Source organism: Nipponia nippon, unplaced genomic scaffold, assembly GCF_047370975.1.
Source record: "Nipponia nippon isolate SJK-2023a ecotype South Korea unplaced genomic scaffold, ASM4737097v1 scaffold_4, whole genome shotgun sequence".
Classification (NCBI taxonomy): domain Eukaryota; kingdom Metazoa; phylum Chordata; class Aves; order Pelecaniformes; family Threskiornithidae; genus Nipponia; species Nipponia nippon.
The window spans coordinates 4,199,471-4,227,131 of record NW_028262358.1 but is presented as its reverse complement, the minus strand read 5'-3'; the positions used below and the strand labels follow the sequence as shown (position 1 = coordinate 4,227,131).

At 43.5% G+C, this 27,661-nt stretch overlaps 1 long non-coding RNA gene across 1 annotated transcript in view; it reads left to right on the top strand.

The window, feature by feature from the left end:
- LOC148053070 (uncharacterized) overlaps positions 1-27,207 on the top strand; it is a 49,055-nt gene extending 21,848 nt beyond the window's left edge. Inside the window, exons 4-5 of the long non-coding RNA XR_015708283.1 lie at positions 25,416-25,565; positions 27,056-27,207. This is a non-coding gene — a long non-coding RNA (uncharacterized LOC148053070). The remainder of the gene's footprint in view (positions 1-25,415; positions 25,566-27,055) is intronic.
- The last annotated feature ends 454 nt before the right edge of the window (positions 27,208-27,661 follow it).

Below are 27,661 nucleotides of genomic sequence, written 5' to 3'. Positions count from 1 at the left end.
AAGCCCAAATCCTGATATAAATCAAATCTCTCGGCAGAAAAGGTATTGGCCAGTCCTGCGAGTCTGGAAAGAGAGTGGTGGGCCCAAATTTTGCTACAGGCTACATGGAAACACTGGGAAGGACCTACAGAACACAAAGTGCCCAACCCGGTAGAAATCAGAGGGCTGGGAAAAGACAGTGTAGGAACAAGGACACTAGATGAAATAACTTGGAAACCCAGCCTCAGGGAGAGCCTGGCCTGTTGTTCCTGATAGATGGCTGGAAATCAGGAGCAGGCACTGAGACATGGGGAAATAACCATGGGCAAAAGCAATGTAATGGTCCTAGATGTACCCTAATATTTTTTATATAGATAAATCCCACCAAGGAATTCCTCTTGAGTGAACTTAACTCCTGTACTTACAACTTGCCTGATTGTGTCCCTTGCCAAGGGGCCCTGACAAATGTTCATGGGGTGATGGGATCGGCTCCCGGATTTACTGTTGCAACTTGCCAGCTACTACAGTAGGTTGATTGGCAACACGGATTTATTTGCACTTCTTCGTGGGGGAGAGAAGGGTGCTTGCTGCCTATAAATTTAAAGTTCACTTTAAATCGCAGGTGAACTGTTTAAGATCAAAACCCAAAGGACTAGTTCATGATTGTAGTGCTAGAAACACTGTTAGAAAAGTGTAAAAACATAAGATCTGAGAGTATCTTGCATTAGTCTCTTGTTTTAGCTTGTACTTGGGATTTCCCCTGAGGTATTTGTTACAAACAACTGAGGATCTGCCTGCTAGTGCTGTTTCTTGAGAGGAATCCCACATCTAGGTTTGATTCCTGGTTGGATCGGGGAGTGGGTGGCTGCTTTTGAATTTGCATAGCATGTTATAGTTTTGGACATTTGTGGTCTTGCTTTCTAGCTGTTTGGTGTAAGGGAGGGTACTAATATGATATACCCAGGCTGGCTTGGAAGTGGATCGCACTGCGTCTGCACAGGCTAAGTACAAGGGAGACCCTGCAGAGTGAATGTTTCTGCCTTCATTCTTGCAGCAAATCAGCTGCATTGCAGTTACAAATTTAGAGCTTACTATTTTGTAAACTACCTATTAGAAGAGGTATTTTTAGCATTATGGCTAATTTTTGTGTTTCCCTTTCTTGGCAGCATGATTGTGTTGTATTCATGGCTTGAGTGTTCTAAAGTGACTTGCCAAAATTGACTAGTGCCATCAAGTGTAGTTTGGGGCTCCAGAATGCCAAGACGGTTCTCCAGTCTCTAGATCACATCCCATAGTAGTGGCCATAGAAGTAAGAACACCGCAATAACATACACTTGCATAATAAACTTAGTTTGCTTATTCACCGCTTTCGTAGCTTTTTGCTCTTATGCAAATGGTAATATGTTCTGGTGGCTTTTGTTTTCTGAAATGTGCTGGAAATGCAAACAAAATCTACTCTTGCAGCATGCTCCCTGATAACTAGTATGCACCAGTCATCCACGTAGCTGTGTCAGCAGCGGCAGACTGCAAACCCTGGTGTTCCTGTTTACAAATCTGCCTCTCAAGCCATGCTCTCCCTTCCCTGAGCAGTTCCAGGTTATAACCTTGCTTCTGCTGCTACACCTGGGAGAGTGACAGAGCCTCAGCCAATAATTCCTGTTCCTGCCTTGGTAATCATCAGTTCTTCACGCATCTTGCTGAGAAGCAGAACCATACTCTGGACCCATGACTTAAAATTCTTAAGTGGTACTGTTGGTGGAGGAATGAATTTTTTTTTTTGCATTACATGGGCACACAGGAGGTTTTTCTTGGTACGTTTTTCACATCAAAAATGCATAGGAAAAATGATAGAATGCAACTTAATATATGCTACTATGTCCCATCTTGGGGGATGAATATGTCATTCCATATGCTGTAGCTAAACATAAATGAACTGTTATTAATGATTGCCGTAATGTTTTCTAGCAGTTAGCTGGCTGTGATTCTAGGAATTTTTTTCCACTGTGTTTTGAAGGGTTAGGTTATTTAAACTTACTATCAAATAGAATCAGATCAAAGTGAGCTAATTTTTCTTAAACACTAATCATTTTAAGGCTATTGAGCTAAATATAGAGGCAGTTCATTAAATCATTAAAACAGCCTGCAATAATGCTCACAAAGTCATTATAGTGCTATTCCCCAGCCAGAGAGGTGGTGTTGCCTTAAGCACAGTTTAATCAAATTAGATGGTGGGCTATGTCCTGGGGTTTCTCCTATTGATATTCATTAAAAATACATGATTTATCACTAATCTCTGTAAGGTATATCCTACTCTTCCAAATGAATTTTGTAAATGTCAGGGGGAAGAAAACAGAATAGTTTATTGTTATAAGAATTTAAGTGCGGTGTGATCACATTTACATTTGTATACTATGTAATTTAGTGATAGATGATAATTTTAATGTGCCTTTAAAATTTTTGTCCGTAGTTAAAATTAACAAAAATGGAAAACCCTCAGGAGTAGCTGCTTTATATTTTAGTACTGTATAGGCATATGAATTAGCTTTAGAATTAATTATTTTGTAGATCATTATACAGTTTGCTTTTATAGATTGTCTATAAAAGTTCACTCTTTAATTTCATGTACTCCTTTTGGTACTATTTTCCATTTTTTCTTTTTATTTGGAACACTTCAGTGCTGTAACTCCCCTGTCCTTCCCCCTTCACTCTTTTGATTTTCTTTTAAGTATTTTCTTGTTTTAAATTGGGAGGAAACATTAATGAGAAGACCACACACAAACATTCTCCTCTGTGCTGTCACCACTACTCCTTTTCTTAGTGATAATTTCTTCATTTATGTAATGCGTTTTAGTCCTGTAACACTCTACAAATGGGGTGGATTGATTATGTCACCCAACACCTAAACATGCAGTTGATTAATGGTGCAGAATGAGGCCCTACCACACTTCAGACCAGGAAGAAACACATTGCTGATTACAATGGCAATTTGGAAACAGTACCATCTAATTACTCAAACTGGAATTTGCCTGAATTATCCTGACTCTTAAGTGCCCTGTAAACTTCCATCATTTTGGTATTGCTGTTACTTATGAATCTTTGATAGTGCTTGGAACCTCAGCTGAACATCCCCAGCGATGCCTCTGTTCTGAGAATTTTTTGGTGTTGTGTTGGGTTGCTTCTGTTGCAGGAAGGAGCCACCTACTGAACTTAGTTACAGCTGCCTGCAGTGCTTATCCAGGATCAGAGTTCACTGGGGTCAGTTAAAAGAAAAAATTTCTGGGGGGTGTGGATCAAGTTCTCAGTGTCCTGAAAATCTTCTGTCAAAGCTCAGGGTTCACCCAATGCTGCTTAGCTTATGGGCTTTGCTATGCGGGGGCAGATTATGAGAAACTATTTACGTGATTGTTGGGTATTAATCATGTTACCACAGAATTGCTACTTCATTGAGACTGACTTGAATATAAAAAGTAATAGTTTTGTTGTAACTACTGAGGTGGTGTTGTAATTACTGAGATGTTCAGGTAACAATCCTTGCATTAGGAACTTCAGATGTGGTTTTAAAACACTGTTCCACTTGCATTTTGTCAGATGTGCCCAAAGCTATTCTCAATTATGCTGAGGTAAACTTGAACAGATTGCTGTCGCTGGCTCTGCTGTTGATTTACACTGGCATGTCTGAAAGAAGAGCTTACTTGTATACGTTTTAGAAACTGGAAGTGTTCTTCAAGGCAAATAATTACTCTGCTGGACATGGGAATACTGGTCTTGTTGGGCTGTAGCTAAATGTAACTGTGATTCCAGACCAGCTGAAGCCTCTCTAAGTTGGTGCTGTTGAAGTTCCACCCTGCCTCCCTTACACTGGCACAGGAGCTTGTCTCATGCTAATATAAGTAGGTTCAAGAACTTAAACCTGCGAAAAAGCTTTAATATTGGCAGCCGAACTCTTAAGATGCCTTACTGTGGGATTTGACAAATGCCAGTTGTAGGCGCAAGGAAGAGGACAGGTATGTCCAACATGGCGAGGAGAAAGGTAGGCCGGAGCGGTGCTAACTGAGAGGGGTTGGAAAGGTCACAGAGCTGTAGTCTGACTTAAAGAACAGTAGTGCTTTCATTCATGATCTTATTTCCAACCATGTGTGGGGTCTTTTGTTTTTGTTTTTTTTTATGCTGAATCACCAGTTCTTGGAACACTGAGGCTTCTGAAAATCGGAGCTTTTGTTCCAAACTTTCTAGCCCTGTTGGTGTTGTGAAGGACAGCTTGAAAATGTGTCCTAAATGCAATGTGGCTCCATTGACTAAGACTTCACAAGAGTTCTCAAAAGGTACTGTTCAAGTAGAAAAGATACCTTCTTTTCTTGACTGGCTGCTAATGTCATGCTTTTTAAACCAATCCCCTGATATTTCTGGAATGTAAGTTGTGATTTTTATTTTTTTTTTTTCAAGCGTCCTGGGCTGGCTGATGTGGAGTAGAGGAAGCCACCACAGAGGTAGCCAAATGGCACAAAAGATTTGTATCACTGTAGGTGCTGCTCCTGCAGGGTGCAGCATGTGTGTGAGCAGCTCCAGCTGCACGCAACCCCAGTGGAGCTTTAGTGTAGGTCTGGCAATCAGCCCACAAGCCTTAATCCTGCAAATATACATCACACGCTTCATTTTATACTCGTGAGAAGCCCAGCCTAAATGAAATCCTATTAAGTTGTGGGTCTAGAGCTAATTAAACATCTGCCTTTCAGTGATTTTTTTATTATTTTAGTGAGATTACGTATAGCATATAGGTAAGTACACATCTGTAGGATTGGTTCTATCAATTTTTTTAAAAGACAATAGATGAAACATTTGTGTGGTGTTTTTTTCCTGTAATCGGCACAATAAAGTGCTGATGAAAGATACCACCTAATTTACCTAGTTTTACTTCTGTTTCAAAACTTTTCAAAGCAAAGTGCGAGGTACAATAGGGCAGCTGGCTGTTATCCATAGGCTCTGCTGCTCCAAAGCCTTTGAGGTGAGACACGAACAAGACTGCCTTAATTATTGGCAACAACTAGCTTTGCTTTTCAAAGTAATAAATGGGGGTCCTTACGAAGTCTCTTCTTAAGTAGCTAAATGCATAATCCACCTGGGATATTGTTTTAAAATTCATTTCGTCTTCAGTAATTTGATCAGAGAAAGAGTTGTATTGGTCATTTCTCTTGTGTAAGAACTATGTCGCACCTAGGGGCAAGGAACATTTATTTTCATGATTAATACCTGTGAGTTTCATGGCCTAATGAGAAAGCCCTAGATGTATTTGAAATGAAATTGCCATTTTCCCCTCCCTTCATTCCATTCATGTAAACATTTTTCACTACTACCCTTCTCCGTTTGGGTACAAAGATCCTGTATTACCCCCGACACACTGGCAGTAGTGTTTGTTTGTATATGTAGTTGCAATATTAAGGTATGTGAGTTCTGAAACGAGTAATTTTAGGTGGACACCTGTATGCATGTGTAATTTATTACACTTCTGAAAGACGAGTAGCCCCAGAACTGTGAAAATGAAAGTTAATGAAATATTTTGCCCTACTTTTTCCCTGGCACCCATCTAACCAGACCAAGAAATCTAGTGCTAGGTTTTGCATTGCTGTAGTAAGTCTCTCAGTCTTTTCACTGCAACCTCCCATTTGTTGAAGTCCAGCCCAAAATGGGCATGCACCTAAAAACAAATGGAGAAAAAAACCACCTTGGAAATGGTGCAGGTGGGCATATAATATATCTCATGTAATACCTTGGCTTGAAAGCAGTTTGAATGGATTTTAAATGTCCTAGTCTTCCCCCTGCCCCAGTGTAAAGGCAGCATCAGTGTACTTTATAATCTCACTGCAGTGTCCTCTAGCCTTTCTCTTACATTGACTCTTACCTCAGATACTATAACTTGTCTGCATTAAATTGAAGATCCTTGGGGTGCAGGGCATGTCTTAATTCCCCCAAACCCTTATGGCTTTGCATAAATACTAAAACATTCATTTTATTTGCTGGTGTGTTTTTATATTTGTTTTAAATCCCCTCTCCCCCTCCTGCAAAATCATTCACCGAAAGTGCAACTTGTTGGCTTGTTGGGTGCAACACAAAGAAGTGAAGGGAATGCACTGGAGTGGGGTGGGGGGAGAAGGACATGGAGCCCTCATTATGATAACCAGGAAGAGGCTGAAGGATAGGCTCCTCTGTTAGAGCTACTGGTATCATTAAATATTTATCCTATGGTGCCCAGAAGCCCAAGTGGCTAGCCAGAACTCCACTGTGGTAGGCAATTAAACAATACAGAACAATAAAATGCCTGATATCTTGATGAACTGGCAGCCTAAGCACTGCTGCTATGTAAAGATGCATGCGGTTGACTTTTATTTTTTTTGGTGGTTTGGTTTTGTATTGGCATGGTTTTATATAATGTGTTTGTCTTTCTGTCTTAGCTTCTGTGGTGGTGAATGTCATCTTCAAAAATAAGAAGTGATTGTGCTTATTCAGTATGGATGCCCTGAGAAAGGCTTTGAAGAGCCAGTGGTGGCCCGCCTCATTCAACTCACATGTTAGTGTGATAATCTGCTTGGGGCACTAGTAATGTCCAGCCGCTTAACTGTTTCTGTGCGTGTCAACATGCAGGAACGCAGCTCTGCGGAGAGCAAGAGCCAGCTCAAAAACAAAGGGTCGTAATACTGGTGAGCAGCCTGGGATGGGACTATATGGCATGGTTCAGTGCCTTGTAGAAAAAGCTGAGCTAACTCTGAGTAACTAATGTAGCCATCAGCAGACAATCTGTGTTAATTCCTCAGTTGATAGGCACTTGGTGAGGAGCGGGCTGTGATAATGCAACTGCATTTTCACCTTGGATAGCGGCGTCCTGCTGGGCAGTATGCATCTGTTGTCTGGACTAAAGTTAGTTGGCTCCTGTTTGTGGCAGATGCCATTAACTTTAAGATGCTGAGCCTGGTTAAACAAAGCAAGTGTGATATTAAAACATAATTGAGCTAAATCATTCCGGTGCAAGCTACAACTTACAAGATATAGCATATCTATCGTGGATGTTTACCAGCAGAGCTATCGCAGCATAGCTATGCCACTGAAAACAATGCTGGTGGAGACAGTGCCCCTTGTTTTCATTTGAGATGCTGCTGTTAAAATTCATTTGAAGCCTTAATTTTTCCCTGTGCAGAAGAGGAAGTACTTTTAAAGGCTGTGGTTGTTTATACTTACTGTGTCCCAAAAGAAGGATAGAGCAGCAGAGAAGCAGAAGCTTTATTTTACCAGAGAAGAGGAAGTAGTAACATTGGGAGGGTCTCTGAGGGCTTTTGCCATGAGGTCAAAACCTGAGACTGGAAGTTTAGGGTAGGGTGGAGTTCCCCTCTTGTCTCAGCATATGAAATCTGCTGCTTCTGACCTATCACGTAAGCATGGTCTGCTACTTGCTTTGTCCTCCAAAAAAAGCTTCTGCAAGTAGAGTAAAACATTTCTTTGTGATGATGCAAAAAGTTTAAGTATTTAACAAACTTATTTATACTTTAGTTGACAACTTGTGTGGCAGACTTACTGCCCTGCCATGCCCCCCAAATAGAGTGGTGTTTCCACTAATTACAGGATGATTACTTTCCAGCAGGATAAATTAGCCCCTACTGAGCTCCAGGCTGCCTCAGCTAGTCTGTTACCTATGCCTGAATTCAGTACTTGAAAGTTTACTTTAATATTTCTTTCACAAGTAGTACCTGTGTCTGAAGGCCCTTAGACATGACCACAGACATGTATAACTTCAGTAGAATGCTTGACTTCTGGGCAAGTATGAATCACTTCCTTTCTGTTGTATTTATCTGAGATAAAAAGTAAACACACTTACTGAACTTCATTGTATTTCCATAAGGGTTGTAATATCGTGTGTGTGCATATACAGCTGAATGCACAAACATAAAGTGAGCTTGGCTTTTTTAAAGCATCTGTTTATTTAATTGGTGAATCAGGTATTTCCTTATGAGTTTGATACTGTCCTGACTTTATTCTCTGGGGCATTTGGAAAGAGTGTCCAGACATTTGTGACCTTATTGATTGGCTCATGTTTTTTTGTTCCATGAATTCAGCTGGAGCAAGTATTTTATCATTTTCCACATTCACGTGTGCATCCGACATGTATGGTGCGTGTGAACGTTTGCCGTTTCAGTGAGGAAGATGCAACGATAGCCGTGCTATGTGAATGAGAATTTATCTGTTCAAAGCACTACTTAGGAGTGTGTGATTTGGCAAAGGAAATAATTTTATTATGACAGCGGTGTCTGGTTTTAGTTCTGTTTACTCTCTTTTCAGACTAGGTAGGTTTTGGCTGTTACACATTTTTGTTCACCTCTCTTTCATCTGTTGTTCTTTCTACCACTAGTAGCTGGGAGAGCAGCACTGGGACTGATGTGCATCTAGAGGAGGAATTAGCACTGGGCTGCTCTCGGTGCCTTCCCAGATGTTCCCCAGTCTGGAATGACTTGCTTATCATTGCTGTTCACAACTTCAGAGCTTACCAATTCTGTTAAACCACAGTGGGGTATGGTGATGCTGTGGTGGAGCTGAACTCTCTTTTCTCGGTAACTGAAAACTGATTTTCTGAATCCATACCATTTGTGACACCATACCTACAGAAACATTTCTTATGGTGACTATTGTGGTAGTCCAAGACTACTGGTCTACTTCTCAGAAGTCAGAGTAGTCATTTACGATAACAATTATGTTTAAATACCATGGGGTCAATAGTTCCATTCCTGTTTTACTTCACGGTCTCTTAGGAGTCCTGTCTATGTTCACAGCTACTTTTTGCTGCTTTGCTTGCACTTCCTCATGTGTCTCATCTTTACTCATCACGGTGCTGGTATCATTTGACATGCTTGGCCAGCATACAGCATCTGTTACTTTCCACATTCAGGCTTCTACTCGGAACAGTAGAAAGAGAGGGATTCCTTCTTTTTAATGACCTGTGCCTCATGATTTGACTGCCTTTATATGTGACTTCAGGGCTGCTCAATTCACACAGTATTTACACTGTTCCTGGGAAGCACGTTCTGAGTTACTGTCTTCTTGAGTAGCCATCCTGAGAGAAAGATGGATACGAACACTTGTAAAACATTCAGCCCTGTAGGGTTTGTTCTCATATTCTTTCCATCCGAGCCTTGAGAGTAGCACACAAAGCATCCTGAGCCTATTACAGTCTCGCTTCTATTTTCTATATTTGCTTGAAGATCTTGTTTAGGTACTGTATCTTCATGCCACCACATTGCTGTCAGAAGGTAAGTATGGTCCTCTTATTTCTTTTATTGCCTGTATTTTAAAACTATAGCATAGCAATTTTTGTATCACATGGTGAAAGTATTTTGAGTACCTATTTTCATTTAATTGTATGTAATGGGGATGGAAAAAGAGGTGCTTGCGTATCAAACTGGAGTTGAGTTGTACTGACCTGCCATGACTGTGCACGTGAGCCCTGGTTGCGCCCAGGCTGCAAGCTTCTAAAAGAGTACTTTTGTGATGTCTGGGTCCTTCTTCCACTCCTGGACTACAAGCAGCCGAACTTTCACATTCAAGCAGTGCTCCAGCAGTTGCCCATTGAGTTTGGAGGGATGATTTTTCTGACATCAGTACTGTCCAGCCCATGGCAATGAGAGCCTACATGCTGCTTCACTGAACACCCTCTTTTTCACATAGCACCATCCTGAGGTTGGTCTCTGTGTTCACCAGCTCCTTAGGAAGGCTGTGCTGCACTGAATTAACAATGTCTGTATTGTAGTTTTTTTCCACTGTTCACACCAGTAGTTTGTCTGTATCTGAGGGGCTCAAAAGAAATGGTGTCAACAAACCCTAATGCCCTCTGACCTCAGCTGCATTTTTAGCTGTGGTATCTTCTGAGTTGCTTTTCAGGTTCAGCTTGTACCTCCTGTGATAAAAGCAAGGATGGGCTGTGTGTAGCTTTGCAGCTGTTTCCAGTTTCAACTTATTTAACTTTACCATGTTGGTGCTTTCTAGCAAACACCTGAAGATACAGCTGTGCTCTGCCACCTCTTCTGCCATGCTGTCTCCTGTGCCCATACACTGGAATATCATCAGTTTTGATTCTGAATCTCAGAAGTCCTGGTGGTTGTTTTTACTGATGGCATTAATATCCCTTTGTGGCAGGCTGGGTCCCCCGTAGCATTCTTTGCCATCTGTGTCCACCTGCTGGTGTTCACCATGCAGTGAGGTAACTGTTATTCTTCCACAGTAATTTGTGCCTGTATCTATCTTTGGCAATGAGTACTGAGACTACGTTTGCTCCTGCTGAGTCAGGTAGTATTTCTTGATGAATGCTTTTCAATGGCTTTGTGAAATTTCTATGTCTATGCAAAAGTGCGATTTACCTAGCTTTTCATAGCCTCATGCTGCTTATCCAGCTTGTGGGTTCTGTGACTTTAGCAATGATGCCTTCTTCAGCATTCATTTTATTGCTCCCATTTTTCTCTAATGTGATGGGTACTTGGTGAAGCAGGTGCTGTATTGGCTAGGTTGTTCTAGTTGTTTTTCAGGTGTAACATGCCTGGAAGACATCAAAGTATTTCAGAAACATCTTGGTAATATTAGAGATGTCAGTCCTTTCTGAGCTTGGGGCTTTTTTGAGTGTGTGCATGTGTATTGCTGGTAATGTCGTCAAAGGTGCTTATAGTCCACTTATACTTGCAAAAACATGGCTGATCTGCTCCCTAAACTTTGACCTATACAGGCCCTTACTGTTGGCCTAGATTCGTGTGCTTCCTCTCTAACTCTGTGCATAGCTTGGTATTTATACAATGTGTAAATGGGACTTAAGAGGGGTGGCTGAGAGAACTGTCTGAAACATCAAGTATTCTGGTGGCTGAGGTTTTCACCTGAGGTACAGGGGACTAAGTTTGTGTGTCTGCTCAAATTGAGCAGATCAGGAATGTGAATTTCCTAGGGGAGTACCCGAACCAGTCGGTAGCTGATTATGCCAGGGACTCTCCCTTACTACTTGTTTCCTTGCATGAAGAAATTGGTCTGAGTGCTGAATTGGTCTGATGCTGGAAGGAAACTCTTGCTTGATGCTGTTGATTGCGGGGGACCATCTTTGTGTAAAGAGAGACGCGATGCTGAAATGCCACTGATGCCATACATTTCATGCCTGGCCAGTTTAGGAGACTGGTTCTGGAGCCTTCCCTGTTCAGGTGCACATCCCCCCTTGTAGAACAGCTTGCATCCAGGCAGCGGCATGTCTTTGGGTGTTGCAATGCCAAACATCGCAAAATCGGAAGGCTTTGAAGAATCTATAAGAAGACAGACTTTTTCCCAAGATGAGTGCTGCTGCCTTCACCACTTCACCTGTTTAGGTGGAACAGTGGCTCCTGTGCCATGGGTTTTTTTGACCAGGTGTTCTTTCTCCTTAGTCTACTTGCACATTGAACGGTATGGTGGTTGTACTGCTGTGTCACTTCAATTTTGCTTTTGTGGATGCAGTGTTGCTTTCTTCTTTTGCGTAGTGCTGAGGAAGTTCTTGTAGCTTAGTACTCCCACTGATGACCTACGAGCAATTTGGCATCGCTTTCTCTTTGTGCGCTGTTGCTTTGTCCTTGACTGCTATGCTATTTCAGACTTCACAAATCACTTAACCTTGCTGTTCTGCATTGCACTAGTATCACATATGCCCAAAAGTTAAAAGGAATTGTTTTAAGGGTATTAGGAAAGTCATAAGGCCTCCAAAAGTAGAAAAAGACCGAGTCAAAACTGCTTGGGGAACTTTAATTCAGGCCTTTTGTTAGTAACAAGTACGAAGCAACTTTTAATTAAGTGGTTATGTGTTTTGGGTCCTCCTTGCCATTGTACCCACCTAATTCCTTCCTACTGGCAGCTAAAATATATACAATGCTAGTTTTGTAAAAACGTATAAACACTTTAATTTTGCTGTACTGTTACTACAAGTTGCCTAACATAACAGTAATTCTGTGGTAAATTCAGGATATTAGCCTGTTTTCAGGGCACCATTAATCGGCCTTAATCATGTGAAAGGACAGAAGAACGTAAAGCTTTGAAACTATACTTCGCTTCCACAGCTCATGAATAAAAGAAATCTGGAGGTGGGGGTAGAATAGTATGTGGTCATGTAATTAAAGACTTTTTCAGAATGCCCCAAAGGGCCAAACTCAAGGAATTACTGGTGATGTTCAACTTAAGGTTTCTTAACCTTTTAAAGCGTAAAGTTGGCAAACTAAGATAAAACTCACGTAGGTTTTCGTGAATAATTTCCTCTGTTCTGAAGACAACAGAAGACAGGCTCTTTAGGTCTGTCCGATGGATACTCATTATTTGCATTAATGGAACAATTGCGAGCTGCAGCAAACTGTCTGACAGCCTGGAAGCAGGATGGGATGCTCTGTTTGCAAGAGTTTTATAAATGCTTTCTGACAGTACAGGTAGGGCTTAAAGGTACTGAAGTCCGTTCCAAAGTCCAGATGGAAAGTGTGGGGGGACTCCAGTCCCCACCCAAAGAAAGGATGCTGACAAGAGATGCAGGATACAGTGATTGCTCCCTTTGTAAGAAGGCTGATCAGCATGTGTCAGCAACCTCTTGCAGAGCTGGGAAGGCTTTGTTCAAGTGTTTTGCCTGCCAGATCTCTGGTGAGAGTTATCGTTCTCCAGTGGGAATACCAAGAAAAGGAGCTCTTTGTGGATTTTAATCTGCAGTTGGCATCTCTCAAGGCAGTGGTTTAAAAAATGAAGACAACTGGTTTGCAACTTGAATTCAATGATGTTTCTTTTATCTAGATACAGCGGATTTGGTATGTCATATCGGTATGGTAAAAAAGGGAAGTGGATTATCACGGGCCCTAAAACTATTGTTGGGGAAGGAAAAGATTTGTAGATGCTAGTTAACATACTTCGACAACTGTTTGCCAAAGCCATTCATTACATCTGCCTCTGCATTAGAAAGGGCACAATATTTCATTTTCCATTTCCTTTCACAAACAGAAAATTAATTGCGTAGACTTGCAGAAAGTGCAGATATAACTCGTTATGTATTGTTAAGGCTGTCTGTGATAAATTTATCAAGCTTAGACAAAAAGTACTCTGAAATGACAATGGATCCATCTTAATTAACGTTCTTTAAGTGACAGGCACACCTGTTTGGAAGTGGGAGGTAAAAGCAGACAAGTTTTCCAGGAGCACAGTAATGGTGGTCTCTGGTTATAGAGGAAGCTGGAAAATATAAACTATACGTTGATTTGAGCCCTGTTACTACCTTTCAGAAATCAAATTCAAAGTTCTGTTTTGCAAATGAATTATTCCAGTGTATCTGTAAAAAAAAAAAAAAAAAAACTGGACTACTATGTCCACGAGATAATGGTTATCTCGCTGTTGACTAGTGATGTAATCAAGCAGTTAATGGGTTCACCTTCACCCCATATAAAGTCCATCTTTATAATACAGTTATGACATATTCTGTTTATAGAACTCTCCAGCTATAAAACTATCTTATAATTGTTATCCATCCTTTGTTGTATTTGCTGATACAGCTTATCTCTGCTGGTGCCATGCTGTGCACTGGAGTGGTGCTGTGGAGACAGTCCTTAATGACAGTAGAAAGCAGAGGGTGAACAGCAAAGGTGATGCAGTGTACAAAAAGAAACAGCAAACAGGAGATGGTCAGGGACATGTTACTGCCAGGTGCTGAGTTGCCTTGGCAAGAATATACCACAAGATGGAAAGATAAGGAAGGAAATGGAAAGTACTGCCCTTGTGGATGAAGGCAGCTGGACTTGCTGATGGATACCTGAGCACTGAGAAGAGTTTTCAACAAGCTTGTATTTCATTCTGGTTTCCTCTGGATTCAGGTTGCATCCTGGCTCATAGACTCCATGGGGAAGAGGGCTAATCAACTGGCAGCTGGAGGGTCTCGGGGTGAGGCCTTACCTGGCTGCTTCCCCAGGGCTGAACAAGGTCTGGGAGAAGGGAAGAGTGTGGTGAACACCAGAGTGTTCATCACGGTCAACCTACGGTAAAACACTCCCCATAAAGACAGGCTTGATAGGTATTTTTCAGATCTACAGTTGTTAAATTGTGATTTAGTTGTTATATTTTTATCTGCAGTCTCAGCTGCTACTCGAGCACTAGAAAAAGGTTTCGGAGACTCTCTGCTTTTAGAGCTATGTGTTATGGGTCTCACTTTCAGCTGCTAAGTTATAAGCAGTTTTAAACTTCTGCTTTTCCCGTGTGCTTTTCAGACACCATCCTCTGACCTACATTTCACCCCTTCCTGTGCTCCTTTCTCCCACCTCTCTGAATTTTTGGAGTGCTGAGATCAGCCCTTTATTTTTGCCAGTACTTTTTAGGTTGAAATTCTAACAACAGAAAATAGAACTCGGTTTAATGCAGTTTCTTCCTATTTTTTTCTTGATCTGTTTGCCAAGAAACTCAAACTTTCAAAGAAAAGCAACCTGCAAAAGTCAGTATCGGCCTATTTCCTTGGTCTGAATAGTTCCAGAGTTTGAGTTTTTCTGCTAAGCTACGCAGACATGAAACATTCCTCCCTTGGTCTGAGCATGTACAGACCTCTCAGTGGTGGAGTATGATGGAATTTGTGTGATGCACAGTAACTCATTCCAGTCGCGAGTGTCATTTAACAGCAAAACTATGTTACACTTTTCACCAGACAAGCCTCAAGTAGTTTAAACTTCAAAACGCAGATATTTTGTTTTCCTGAAATGGCATGTTTTACTTTGTTCCTGAGATTCTCATGGGTTTAGTAATGCAAGGAACTGTCTAAATTGGCGAGTTAAAAGTAATCTGGTGCAGAATACCGAGTTGTACTTCTTGTTTTGATCTGTGGGCTAATGTGTAAATGTAAAGCTATTCTTCCTTCAGTCTACGACGGCGCTGCCACTGATGTCAGTGGAAGGAGTTCACAAAGGCATCTTAGTGCACTCACTATTTTAGTGATAATCCTATTTCCTCTCTGTTTAGAGCCTCGTTACAGCCCTGTTCTGTAGCAAAATATGCCCTCTTTTAGGATCACTGTATATTTCCCTTCCTTTCTTCTGTTTCTTTTCCTTTTCTTTCTTTCCCTGCAGCAGCTCCAAATCCTACTCTTTGCTATTCACCACTGTCCCATTTTATCTGTTATAATGCTCTCAGCAGAACAGCTGATGCTGACCTCTTATGTGCCATTGTTATGCTTTGGTACTAACATCCCAAGGTAGGTGAGAGAGTTTTCATTTCTTGGTTATTATTTGAGATTCTAACTCGGGTAGGTTTCACTGCCTTGGTTAAAACTCTGGGCATGAACTGAAGATTCTCTTTCACAGTCAAACAACAGAAAAAAGTTCAGACGCCGTAGAATTGGGATGTGCTGTTCAGGCTCAAAAAATACACCAAGTAGGAAGAATGGAGCTCCTGGCTTTGAATTTAGCACATCAGTGATGTGTGGGCTTAGGTTTATGATGTCTCAGCCTTATTATTCTCCTGTACTTTTCGGTAGTGGTCATGTTACTGCTCTTCTGATCTTATTGATAGAAGAGCTTGAGGTTTAGTCACATGTGACTTTGACCTCTGCCAGTGTCATGCCTAGATTAGATTAGAGATTAGGTTTGTCATCTTTTTATTCCATGCTTTTCCTCCTGGCTCCACATATTTGAGTCTAGTGACTGCCAACCTCTTCGAGATCAATTTCAAATCTACTGCATTCAGCAAAGACAAACCTGTGGCTGATTCTGTCGTCTGAACAGTTGCTCCCTTTCAGTCAACAATTACCCAGAATTTTCTGGGATATACATCCCTGTCTATTCCAAAAATCTCAACTGTTTCCCTTTCAGTGACTTAGAAGACAGTGGAAGGTGAATAGAAAAAAGAAATGTGCGAGAACCATGAGGAGTTGAATATTTTTGTCAGATGCTTATAGAGCTGCTTCCCCATACTGGGTTTCTAAATCAGTTTCCCAAATATTTGGCTTAAACCTTTGCTTACATCCAAGAAACAAGTTTTCTATGTCAGTTACATGATGATAAATCTGAAGACCCATTTCTTGTGTCCAGCTTTCAAAACCTTGATGATTCTTAAAGAATATTTAGAAAACAGAATAGTGTCCTGCTTGACTAGTATTTATGTCTGACTTTTGCTTGGGTTTGTAGATGAAAAATATGGGTTTGCATCATAGGTACAAGATGCAAGGATACAAGGCTAAGTTTATTAATAGGATTGGTATGTATCATACACCAAGGTGAGCTTGTGTAAGTCATGATTCAGCACAGTACACATCATCTAGATAACTTTAAGCAACGGACCGATTTCAATTAGATCCTTATCAGTTACACTAGTCAATTTAAGGAGTAGTAGCAACAGCATGTAACTCCTGTGACATAGATGTCACAAACTGAATAATTAATAATTAATATTATGCAGAATTTTAAGCAGTAGAGCAGTGCACAGATACTCTGTGGTCTCTTCTCTGTGCATGAAACAATGCTTACAGTGAACCTTTAATGAATGGCTCATATCCCACAAAAATGTAAGTGAAACTGAAGAAGATTCAAAGAAATTGTGAATGCTAATTAACTACCTACAACATAAAATAGGTTGCCTAAGGTTGTGTGTTTTCTATTAGTTAACTCGTCTTGAAGATGTTATCTTAGGCTGGTGTGTGTGTATAAATGTGAGAGGGCATAAAGGTTTAAACTTAGCGTGATCTTTTTTTTTAAACTCCAAATAATTAACGTATGTAAACCTTTATGTGGAGGTAGAAATGCTGGCACAAAAGTGCCCTGTTTCCACATTGCCCATCCTTATTCCTTCATAGGAACAGCTGAAAGGGATTAATGTCCCTTAGTAAAGCAAAGCCATGGTGAGGTGCCCTCTCCTGGCTGCTTCTCTGCAGGCCGAAGGCAAGGCTGACCCCAACAGCCGGAGGTGGCTGGCAGAGCTGCAGGGGCATTGGCATCGACAGGCCCTCATCCACTGCAAGCAAAAGTAGCTAGTTTAGCTTAACCAGTTCAAACAGCTGGCTTGAACTCACCTGGCTGATTTTGTCGGACGCGCACTAGAAAGTGAACATCTCATCTCTTCTGCTGGCAGAAGAATGGATGGGGAGGAGCAGTTCACAGCAGCACTGTCCTCAGCTGGATCGTGAAGAGTTTTTCTGTCAATGGCCTTGCTGTCTTCACAGGGTCTTTTGTGGTACAATTAAAGCACTACCTGTTGTGTGTGGGGAGATTGGTGAAAATTTACTTACCCCAAAGGACAGAGCAAGCTCCCTCTGTTTCACAACCTGTCATGATTCACCTAGCCATGTTTGCTTTCTTCTGTTTCATAGAATGTATTTCACACTGACCTGTATTCTGAACTGAGTTCAAAGTAAATATATTCGATGGGATTGATTATTTGTAAAAACTATTTTTATTCCACAGCTGAAGCTCCAAATGTCAGAAAGTTACTTCTCTCTCACTTATGAAAGACCACCTCTTTTTTTCCAGCAGGAAACAAAAGCTTATGGTACAGAACATAGTTCTTGGAACCTCGACTCTGTAACTCGCTCTTCTGTAAAGCACCTAAATCACACCAAAATACCAGGTCTAATACAAGCTATGGAGGAAGCTTATGCAGAGCTGCTTATTAATTTGACATCTGCATCAATGCTCAGTGTGCTGCTTCACTCCATAATACACCAGTGGAGAAGCCGCACGCTTGTAAGAGTGGCATGACTGCACATTCTTAACATTGCTGTGTTCGCAGCAGGACTGGGTTGTATATCTGAACCTGGGCTGAGAGAGGAGTTTTAACCTTCCTAGGTATGTACCTCCACTGAAGTTATAGCAAACGGTGGAATAAGACACAGTTAGTATGCTGGATTGAAAAATAAAAATAAATATATCTGTATCGGTGTACAGCAGCCGCCAGGATAAATGAAGTTGTGTTCCAGTTGGTGCACGCAGCAGTATCCTGTTGTGATGTGGTGACCACGCTTCCCTGCCTTTTGCGCTAGCTGCTGTCGGGTATTTTTCTATCAGAATCCATCTTCAAAATGCTTCTTGTCTTCCAGCTTCCTCTGAAGTCTCCTTTATCTTCTGGTTAGTTATTCTTCATGAAGTTGTTCTCCAAACTTCAGGAAAAACCCAGGGGATACTTGGCAATCCACTGGAAGTGAGGAAAGCTGAAATCATGACTTCACAATCTATTTTTGAGAAACTAACCTTAAGGATTTATTCATTCCTACTGTGTGTGTCTGTGTATGCTCAATCCAGTAGGCATAAATTACATACAAGCAATGAAGAAAAGGTTGTACCCTGAAGATGTGCATTTTTTTTTTCAAATGGTTGTTCTGAGATTTTGAAAATCACTTATACCATTGTGGGGTGACCCCAGATGTTTTTGGTGTCCAGATGTATTTCTTTAAAAACTAAATTTTTCGGAAGATAGATGCTTAGCACAGTTTTGTTTCTTAGAAAAATGAGACATTCTAAATCACTTATCACTGTGTTCAGTTGCTCTTTTTTTTACCTGCTGTTTATAAACTTTGTGTAATATGGAGTGATTGTACCCAACTAGTCAACATCTTCATTATTAGGTTCACTATCGGTTTCTTGTGGATGTCACAAAAGCGATGGGTCTTGTGTTAGCTGTGGAGGAAGAACAGGGTCTTACAGGCTGGTTTACAGAGGGGGCGAAGGTGAGAGAGGACCTTCTGGGCACGTGGCTCTTCGCGATGCTTAGTAGCAGAACTGAGGGTGCTGGGGCTGTATGGTAAGAAACAAGGATGAATACGTGGGGAGGGGAAGCTGGAAGCTCAAACAAGGCATTTGAAGATGATGTGATGAAACAGTGGGGGATGTTAGAGGAATTCAAAGCGCAGAGTAAAATGACTGGGGCAAAAGGCAAGGAGCATAACCTTTGTAATCTGCGTGGGGTGGAAAGGATCAAGAAGAGCCTGAAGGGAAAAGGTGGGCAGAAAGAAGGGTTGTTATGACATGCTGCCTGGAAATAGGTGATGAATGTTTTATTCTCTGAAACCAATTACCTTAGGAGAGCCTAAAAGGATGGGAGTCGCTTGACTAAATGTGGGCACCTGCCTTGTAGGTATTGATAGCTCAGCTTATTATCTAAATTCCCTGTACAGTAAATGGGGGGGGGGGGGATACTTCTAGAGCATGCTGTTTTCTCTTCAATTAGGTTGAGTTACATTTCCAAGAGTTGTTTGGTGTCGTCCCCTCCATGGTCTCTAAAGGGGATCTACACAGTAGCTTGGGGTGGGTGGGCTACTTTGTATATACACCCATAAACATGTGTGTAAGTGTGTGTGTATACATATATACACTTATATGAATATCTGAAGTGTGGTGAGATGAAGCCCTCAGTCCTACCTGTGAAAAGAAGGCAGTGTGAGTCCTGTGATAATTAATGTTTGCTCTAGCACCTTTGCACCCTGGCTGCAACTCAAACTGTCAGTATGGGCAGAGTACTTGCGCCCTGCCTGTCAACAGCACTGAGTGGTGTAAAACCCAAACAGTGAGCGTACGGAGTGATGCTTCTGGGGCCTACCAGCCACTGTCATAAATGGACTGGGTTTCTGAAGCTGAGGTTTTACAAAACTTTGTGATAGTTCTGCAGTTTTTAAAGTTTCTCTTCATTCAGCAGGTCCTGTTCCACACAAAAGGTCCTGTAAGTTGCTGGTCAATTTACAGTACCAGATTGTTTTGTTTGGCAGCACTTAAATGGAAGCTGACTTCTGCAAATAGGATAAGAGAATGAAGGTTACCTAGCACTCTTAAACAGGTGGCCACTCAGACCCAAATTTCCCTGGAAGCCTGCAGTGTACCTGAAAATTAGAAAGCAAGTGTCTCCAGTCGATAAAACTGAAACCGGAGTAACACAACACTGTGGTGACTGTAGTAGTATGACTGTATTGTGTAATAACTATAATGGTGACAGTATCGGAAAGTGTAACCTTTAATTACTCTGCCTGTTTCTGCAGACTCTTTAGGAAGGAAAAATAACACCTATTTTACACATGTTGTGAAAATTAAATTTCTCCAATGACAAGAGCATAGGAATGTCTCTACAATGTCAAACCAAACTGCCTTCTAACCTGATATTTTGTCTCCAAGGGTGACTAATAGCAGATGCATAACTGAGAAGATAAAATGTGGCAAGCAGAGAGTGACACTGTCTGGATTATAATTCCCTACTTTCAGCAGTCTGCAGACTAGGAATTTTCCGAGTCCGAGTTTGCTTTTAAAGTGTCTTGTAGAATAGCCCAGAACGGTGCTTTCCCTTATTAATGCATTTATTTGCTTTAAGATTGTTTCTGTACTCTGGCATCCAGGTCTTCCTATTCAGTCTGGTGCTGTGCAGTGCATTCCAGTTGATTTAGGAGCCTAACGTCTCTTTTCAAAAGTGGTGTAAGAAACCAGGTCTTTTGAGAGTCACTGGCTATTGTTGATAATGGGAGTTGAGTTCTGCAGCGATTTTTGGAAAAATGTTGCCAGAATCTGTGCGGGCTTTTGGACATGAAGGTAGCGAATCAATCAACACTGTTTTGTGTTGGAAAAAGACAGTAGAAATGGGATATGTTTAACTTGGAGTTATCCAGGATTTAAGTAGAGAATTTGGCATGTGACACTAGAGAGAGAACTGAAATAAGATGGGCGAGTAACTTCTCACCTTTCTTGATGCAGGAGGTGTTTGATACAAAAGCTCTGCAAGGTGGCACTTGCAATCTGCAACGAATTTTTGACCTGGTAAAGAGCCCTGCTCCCTCCAGGAGAGAAGCAATGACATGGGGGGAGAGGGGTCACAATCTGATGAAAGAAATGACAACCGGCTGGTTTGGGATATCGGGACCTCCTGATTCCAAAGGAAAAAAGCACAGGCAATAAGGATATGTTAGGAGCACATGCATCTTCTACAAGCCAAGTTACCGCTAACTTCTGGCATGGACAGTATGCCAATTGCTGATCAAACTCTGACTTATCTGCCTTGCCTAGAAGCCTTTTTCTCCCCTCCCCCCCTTTCCCACTGAGGACAACAAATAGACAATCTTAGGGAGTGTAACAGACATCAGATGGTCTCTCTAGCAACTTGTCTGGACCATACTTGTTCTGGTTTTTCTTCTATTGTTGTTGCCACTGGTTGTAGATGTCTGACATGCTTATGTGTTGGAGTACTCTAGTACCCTTTTAGAGATATAAGCAAATGGAAACCTGTATCGTCCATGCACAAGAACATAGTACTGTAAAAGATCATTACATATCAGCCAAAACTCTGGCCTCCTGTACCTCTGTTATAGGCAGAAACTTTAGTTTCTCTAACTTTTGTAGGTGGCTCTTGTCAGAGGATTGGGGTGTGTAGTGTGCGTCCCTGCTGTTCCCCTTTTTGTACCGACTTCTCTCCTAGCACTTGCTAAAAGTAGCACTGAAATCAGCCCAGGTCCTTCAACTTCTCCCGAGGGGGGGGTGGTATGTGGAGAGGGGTGAAAGTGTCTACCACAAATACATAATTTTCTTTTCACTTCATTGTTCCTTCTTCATCTGACTTGGCAGGTGTGCTGAGTGGGAATGGTCTGCAAATCGATCCTGAGGCAATCAATGACACGGCAGCTGGCCAGAGCTAAACACCAATGCGTTGATCGCCTCCAAATCAATTCACACACTACTCTTGCTCAGGTTACCTGCCATTTCAGAAGAAGGGAGGGATGGGGAAGTGAGAAGAAAATTGCACAAAAAGTACTCTGGGACCTTTCTGAATAGGCCACTTACTTGCAACCCTTCCTCTCTTGTATGCGTGTTTATACTAGATGTAAGTATGTGATAAGGTCACACAATGCAGTGCCTTGTTTGACAACTTAGATGCTGCTCAAAGGGAGCAGAGCCGGGCCCTGGAGAATGGCTGGCAAATTGTGTGGAAGAGACGGAGCAGTCCTGAGTCTTCACTGTTTTCCACCTTGTGTCTTAGGTATTTAAACTAGTCAAGCATTGCTGTTTGGATGTGTGCAAGCTTAAATAACCATACAGGGCGCTGTGCCATGTGGAACTGTGGCTCCTAATTTCTGAACGCTCCTCAAGGTGAACAGTTTTTGTTTTGCTTTAATAAGCCAGAAGTTGTGCATGTCGAAAGTGCCTTTTGTACAAAGATCTCAATTTACTTGGCAAACTTCCATGCATTAAGTCTCCCTTCTGTGCATTAAGTCTCCCTGCTTTGCTGTCAAGGAGTGAGGTATTGTTATCTCCATTAAGAGCAAGTGAGCCAGGAATAAATGCCTAGTCTCTTTGTATTGCTATGGCTTCCTTTTTTTTTTTCTTTCTTCAGATGGATAGTAGCCCTTAATTTAGAGTGTAGATTGCTGGGGCCAGAGATGGTTCTGGCCCCAACAGAACAGGGAAGGCACCTCATCCCCATGCCAACACGGGGACCTCTCCCTTTTTCTTCCCCTGCAAGTGGCTGGCTGTGACCCAATTCAGTGGCATCCTTAGGGATTCTCTTGTCTGTGCCACAGTTGCCATGGTCCCTAGGGAAGCAGTCAGCAAATAATTTAGGGGTAGGACCACCCAGCAGCCCCTTCTCTCTGCCTGTCGCTGATGTGATTGTGCCTTTTGCCAGGGTCTCTTGCGTGGGAGCACAGATACATATGCACAGAGGATAATCCAGGAGGCAACCCGATCCTATGCAAGGGCAGCTGTGAATCAGGGTCTCTGGCGTCATATGTGGTACATGTCAATTGGGGGGAGAAAATCTACGCAGTACGCTGAGTGAATTCCTTGAAGCAATGCTGAAAGGCAATGGCAGATCTGCGAAAAGACTTGAATATCGTATGCTCCAGCTTGTACTGCTGCCTATAATAACACTAGTGGTGGATGGTAAATATATTCAGAGATCATCACTGCAGGGCTCCCTGTGGGCCCTCTTAGTTTAGGGTACCACAAGGTCTTACGTGGCATGGGAGCCACCTTCCTCTTGGAGCGGAAGGTAGTAACAGCATGCTCCGAACAGGTACAGCCATGTCAATAAGGAAGAACTAGCATTCATCTTTCATTTATTACTGATTCATTTTAAGGAGTGCTGATGTGCTTGTCTGTTTTAGTCCAATTGCAGCTAATCCTAACAGGAAGTAACCATTGGCCACTGCCTTAGGAACGCATTGGATAGCAAGCAATTTGTGGCAGAAGCTGTCTTTTTGCTCTGCACCTGGTGTGATGAGGCCTTATTCCGAACTGGGGAACAAGAGTTCAAAGGTTCCTGTCGCATATCCTCTCCTGCTCTGAGATAAAGCTGGCAGGCGGAGCCAGGCAGGTGACTGTAGGGCAGGGCCTGATAGTGAGCTGTTGGTCATCGTGAAGTATTCTCTGAGTGCAACAGGGGAGGTCCGGGAAGAATTAAGCAGCTGAAGCAGCCTAAGTACAATATTTCTTGCTGTTCTCCTAGAGAATGGCATATTCTGTTGCTTTACGGAAGTTCTAAGAGAATGCAAGATAATCTGCTGTTTATAATCCAGTTATGGTGGTTTTTCATTTGTTTTTGGTTTTTTTAAATTGCATTTGGTCATCTTCTATATACCCTTAAAGTTTTAAATCTGTAAATGGGATGTGTATTGAAGGCAGGCATTGCTTTGAATTGATAGGCAGCATTAGAAACAGGCCATCTTCACAAACATTGCTAGTCGCTGACTTTGAAATTATCCATGCAAAGAGATTTGCAAGTGTCCAAATACTGTAGTCGCACAATGCGTACGGGCGGTGTCTGGACTGTGCTGTTGAAGGTAAGGAGTAGGAGCAGGCTAATGGAGTGCTTTACTCTTCTGGTACTCGCGATCGTGCTTTTCATCAGTAACGGACATCTCTGAATCCCAAATGGATGGATCTCGCTTACTGAGCATGGATACTAGCTGGATGTGCAAAGGGTTAGTGATGGGCAGTTGAGCTTTCAGAGCCATCCAGAACTGTTGTGGTGGTGGTTTTCATGAGAATCCTGTCTATCATGATTACATCTCAGCACAGGGCTGGCTGGCAGTGTCTGGAGAGGGCTACCATGGCGATGCTTTGAGTTATATGTCAAATCTAGTGTTTGCTATAGGTATGGAAAGTATGTGATAGACACATATATGGCTTACAGAGCCTCCCAGCCCTTGGAGTGCTCATGTAATAGCCCCTTTGGAGCTGGACTTGCAAAGAGGTTCCAGAGGGATGATTGTCTCATAGGTTGAGAGTATGGAGATGCTAATGACCATGGAAGACTAGGATGGGTGGCATGACCAGAGGTTCTCCTGATTACCTGGTTAATGGTACTCTAGTTTAATGGGCCAGTGTACTTGACACTTTGAGTGATAGGGAAACAAAGATGGACATTTTTAACACCTTGTGAATGATTCTTGAGGACCCTTGTATTATGAGACCTGCCCACATCTGGCTTTCATCCAGCTAATCAAGGCTCTAGGGCACGTGTCCATGCTGAAGTGCAACCTGGGCTATCATTGCTCTGAGCTGCCCAGCTCTGGTCTCTCAGAAAAGCCTACAGGACTTTACTGAGCAAGCCTAGTGTTGTCTGGAGTTGGGCCAAGGTCAGGGCAAGTAGATGTCTTGTCTTCTGGCCCCCTCTGATTCTCATGGGCTTGAGCTGCTTTCCTGGGGTCTGAGCACTGGAACTGAGGAACAGCTCACCCCGCAACAGAGCTGTTTACTGTAAGCCCAGCAGCCACAGGCTGGTGCGGGGGACCCCTCAGAACTGAGGGGCTCCTGGAGATGCTGGATCTAAGCAATGGAGGTGCTGTCATGGAGGGGGGGGGGAAGCATGGTCACTTAAGCAAAATGGGCACAGTATTTTTCTGGTAGAGATACTGATGGGTTTTTATCCTATATTGGCTTTCTGAGGTGTAACTTTTTAGAATAATCTTCTAAGCTGAAGCCTGTTGAACTTGAGCCCTTCAGTGATGGCTTTTGTTGGGCACAGAAGATCTCCCATATTTCCCATCTCTAGGATGTGGGGGTGGAAGATAAGAAGACCTACGGGTTGCTATCTTCTGATTACACCCTTAACCATTCCTGTGTTTGGCTGTTGCTTGGAAGTAAAAGCCAAGATAAGGACTATTTTCTTGTCCTGCAGAACAGGATCTAGTTCTCCCCTCTTGAATGTGGTTTCTCTGCTGTCCCACTAACATGCTTGGCTCTGACCCAGAAAGGTGGCTGTACTCTTTTGTACCTCTTCTGTAGCCTCATGGAGCCTCTCCTCCTCCAGGCCTTTAGGGGATGACTCGGGAGGCAGGCAGGGAAGAAATGAAAGGAGAATAGGAGTGAAGAAAAGACTGAAACTTATAATGTTCATGTTCTGACTTTGGCCTCTAATTTCTCCAACTAGGAGCTGGTCCTTGAACCCTCATAAGAGACCTCTGTAGCTCCTGGATTCTCTCCTTATTTCCCCCCCAGGGCCTCTCAGCTTAACCTGCCACATTTCGTTCTTCTTGTTCAATTCGAGCGCTGATGCAGAATGGCAATGCAATGCCACCTGACCCCGCTGACCGATAACGGCTGGGAAAATCGTACATTCGTGCCCATAATCGGACTTAAGAGATGCAAGTGAGTAAAACTTAACTCTGCCACCATCTCAATTATTTCTCAGTCTGGTAATCTTACAGCCTGGCATGGGGAGGGTATGCCGATAACTTCAATGCTCTTGCACAATGCATACGGTGTCCCCTGCGCACTGAAGTGCGAGGAGCCTGTCGGGACAAACGCAGGTGGCTTAGGGAGTGCATGGCGTGGACTTGCTTGCTCCCGATGAGCGCTTCCAGGGCCGCCATCTCGGTGAGATGCGCCCGAGTGTGCTGTGCTGGGGATGGAGGGTCGGCTCTCGCTTCTTCCCAGTAGCGCCGAGCTTTGAACCGCAGCAAGGTTATGGCTGCAGGCCTGAGAGACCTGTTTGATCTACCAGTGTTTGCTCCGAGGGGGTTTGCGAATCCGAAGCCAGGGTGGGAAATGTCCTGGGGCTCCCGGAGCCTGGCCGCAGGCTATTGCAGTGTGAGAGGTATACCCAGATTCTGCAGGAGTTCCTCTGGGAAAGGTCGGGGTGCCCTGGAGGGGGAAGAAATGGTGTGTAACTGAGCAGCGTCGGTGCAGCCTCCCACTTCTGTTACACTCCTACAAGAGCAAAAAAGGTGGTGGTGGAGGGACTTTCCTTTGTAGCAGGATTGATGGCTTGTTCAGCTCTGGAGGACTGTAGCTTGTCCCTCTGTCGTGTGCTGCTCTCCTGCCGGCATCGCCCACCGGAGAGGAAAACTCCTCAGTGGCAAGAGCAGCGAAGTGGCCGCTGCTCAGGCTGAGGACTCGCTTGTAGGTCAGCATCCCAACTTGACGCTGTCCCGAAGTGGGACCGCGGCGTCCTGAGGCCACCCTGTGCGGCACGGACCCCTGTCCGGCCAGGGCGCAGCGAGCCGGGCGCCCCCGGGCCCCCGCCGGAGGCGCAGGGCCGCCCGCGGCCGCCGCTCCCCTCCGGGCCGCGCAGGAGGCGCCGGGGCCGGGGCCGGGCGGGGGCCGGCAGTGCCGCGCTGCGGCCTCACGGGGGCGCCGCCTGCCCGCGGACGCGGCGGCCGCGGCGGGACAAAAGGCCGCGCTGCCGCCGGCACCGCCCCGGGCTGGGGCCCGCCGGGGCACGGAGGGGCCTGGGGAGGAGGAGGAGAGGGCGGGGAGCAGCGGCTCTCGCCGGGGAGAATGGCTGGCGGCGGCGGAGGCTGCCCGGCGATTCGTGCCCAGCCTTTGCCGCTCGCTGGCTGCGTTACCGAACCCTCGCGCCGGAGGGGAAGCCCGAGAGGGACGGAATTTTTTCCAAGAGTAAATGAGCGTGATGCTTTCGGGCAGGATCCCATCAGCCGCTTTGCCAGGCCGGAGTGGGCCGGGGCGGGAAATCGCTTGTACTTTCATTCCCCTCTTTGATCCCAGCCGGTATGTAAAAGAATTGCAATTACACTTAGGCAGCACCTTTTACCCCACAGCATCCAAATTCAAATACAAACCTGAAGATCAGCTTCTTCCTTTTTCTTTTTTCTTCTTCTTTTTTTTTTTTTTTTAAGGTCCTGCAGAAAGTCATCGAGTGGGCGCTCTGGCTTTCCCCTGGTCTTCCCTTTGCGATCTCCCTTTTGTCGGTTGTATGGGCTGAAGTCCCCTGGGTGGCAGCCCGAGCTACTCATTCATCATCGTAACAACCGTTTAGTGTAAAATTAACAACAACTTAACTACTACAGCAATAAACATGGTCCTGCATTACCACAGATTGATGAGGATTACTTAGTTACAATCAGCTGGGGCACAGACAGGAGAGGAGAAAGGCTGCCAAATCGATAGTTTTCCCAAAGTTTAAAGCTTAACCTCCTCCCTTTAGTGTTGCTGATGCTCGGGGGCTTGTTGTGGCTGGGTTGGGAGGAGGAAAAGGGAGGGAGGGGAATTTCCTTTCCCCCCGGGAAGCTGGCACTTAGTGTTTGCTTTGTGGGAAGAAGAGGACAAAGTCTATTTCTTAGCGTGTGTATCTGTTCACACACCTGATTTTCTTCAGCTTGTGTCTCGAAAAAGGTCCGATTGGTTGATTATCTAAATATATTTTGCCTTTAATTCCTCCACTGTTTAAATTCGCAGCTTAACCTTCTAAAATGCAGCAGCGGACTCCTAAACGAGCTGACAAT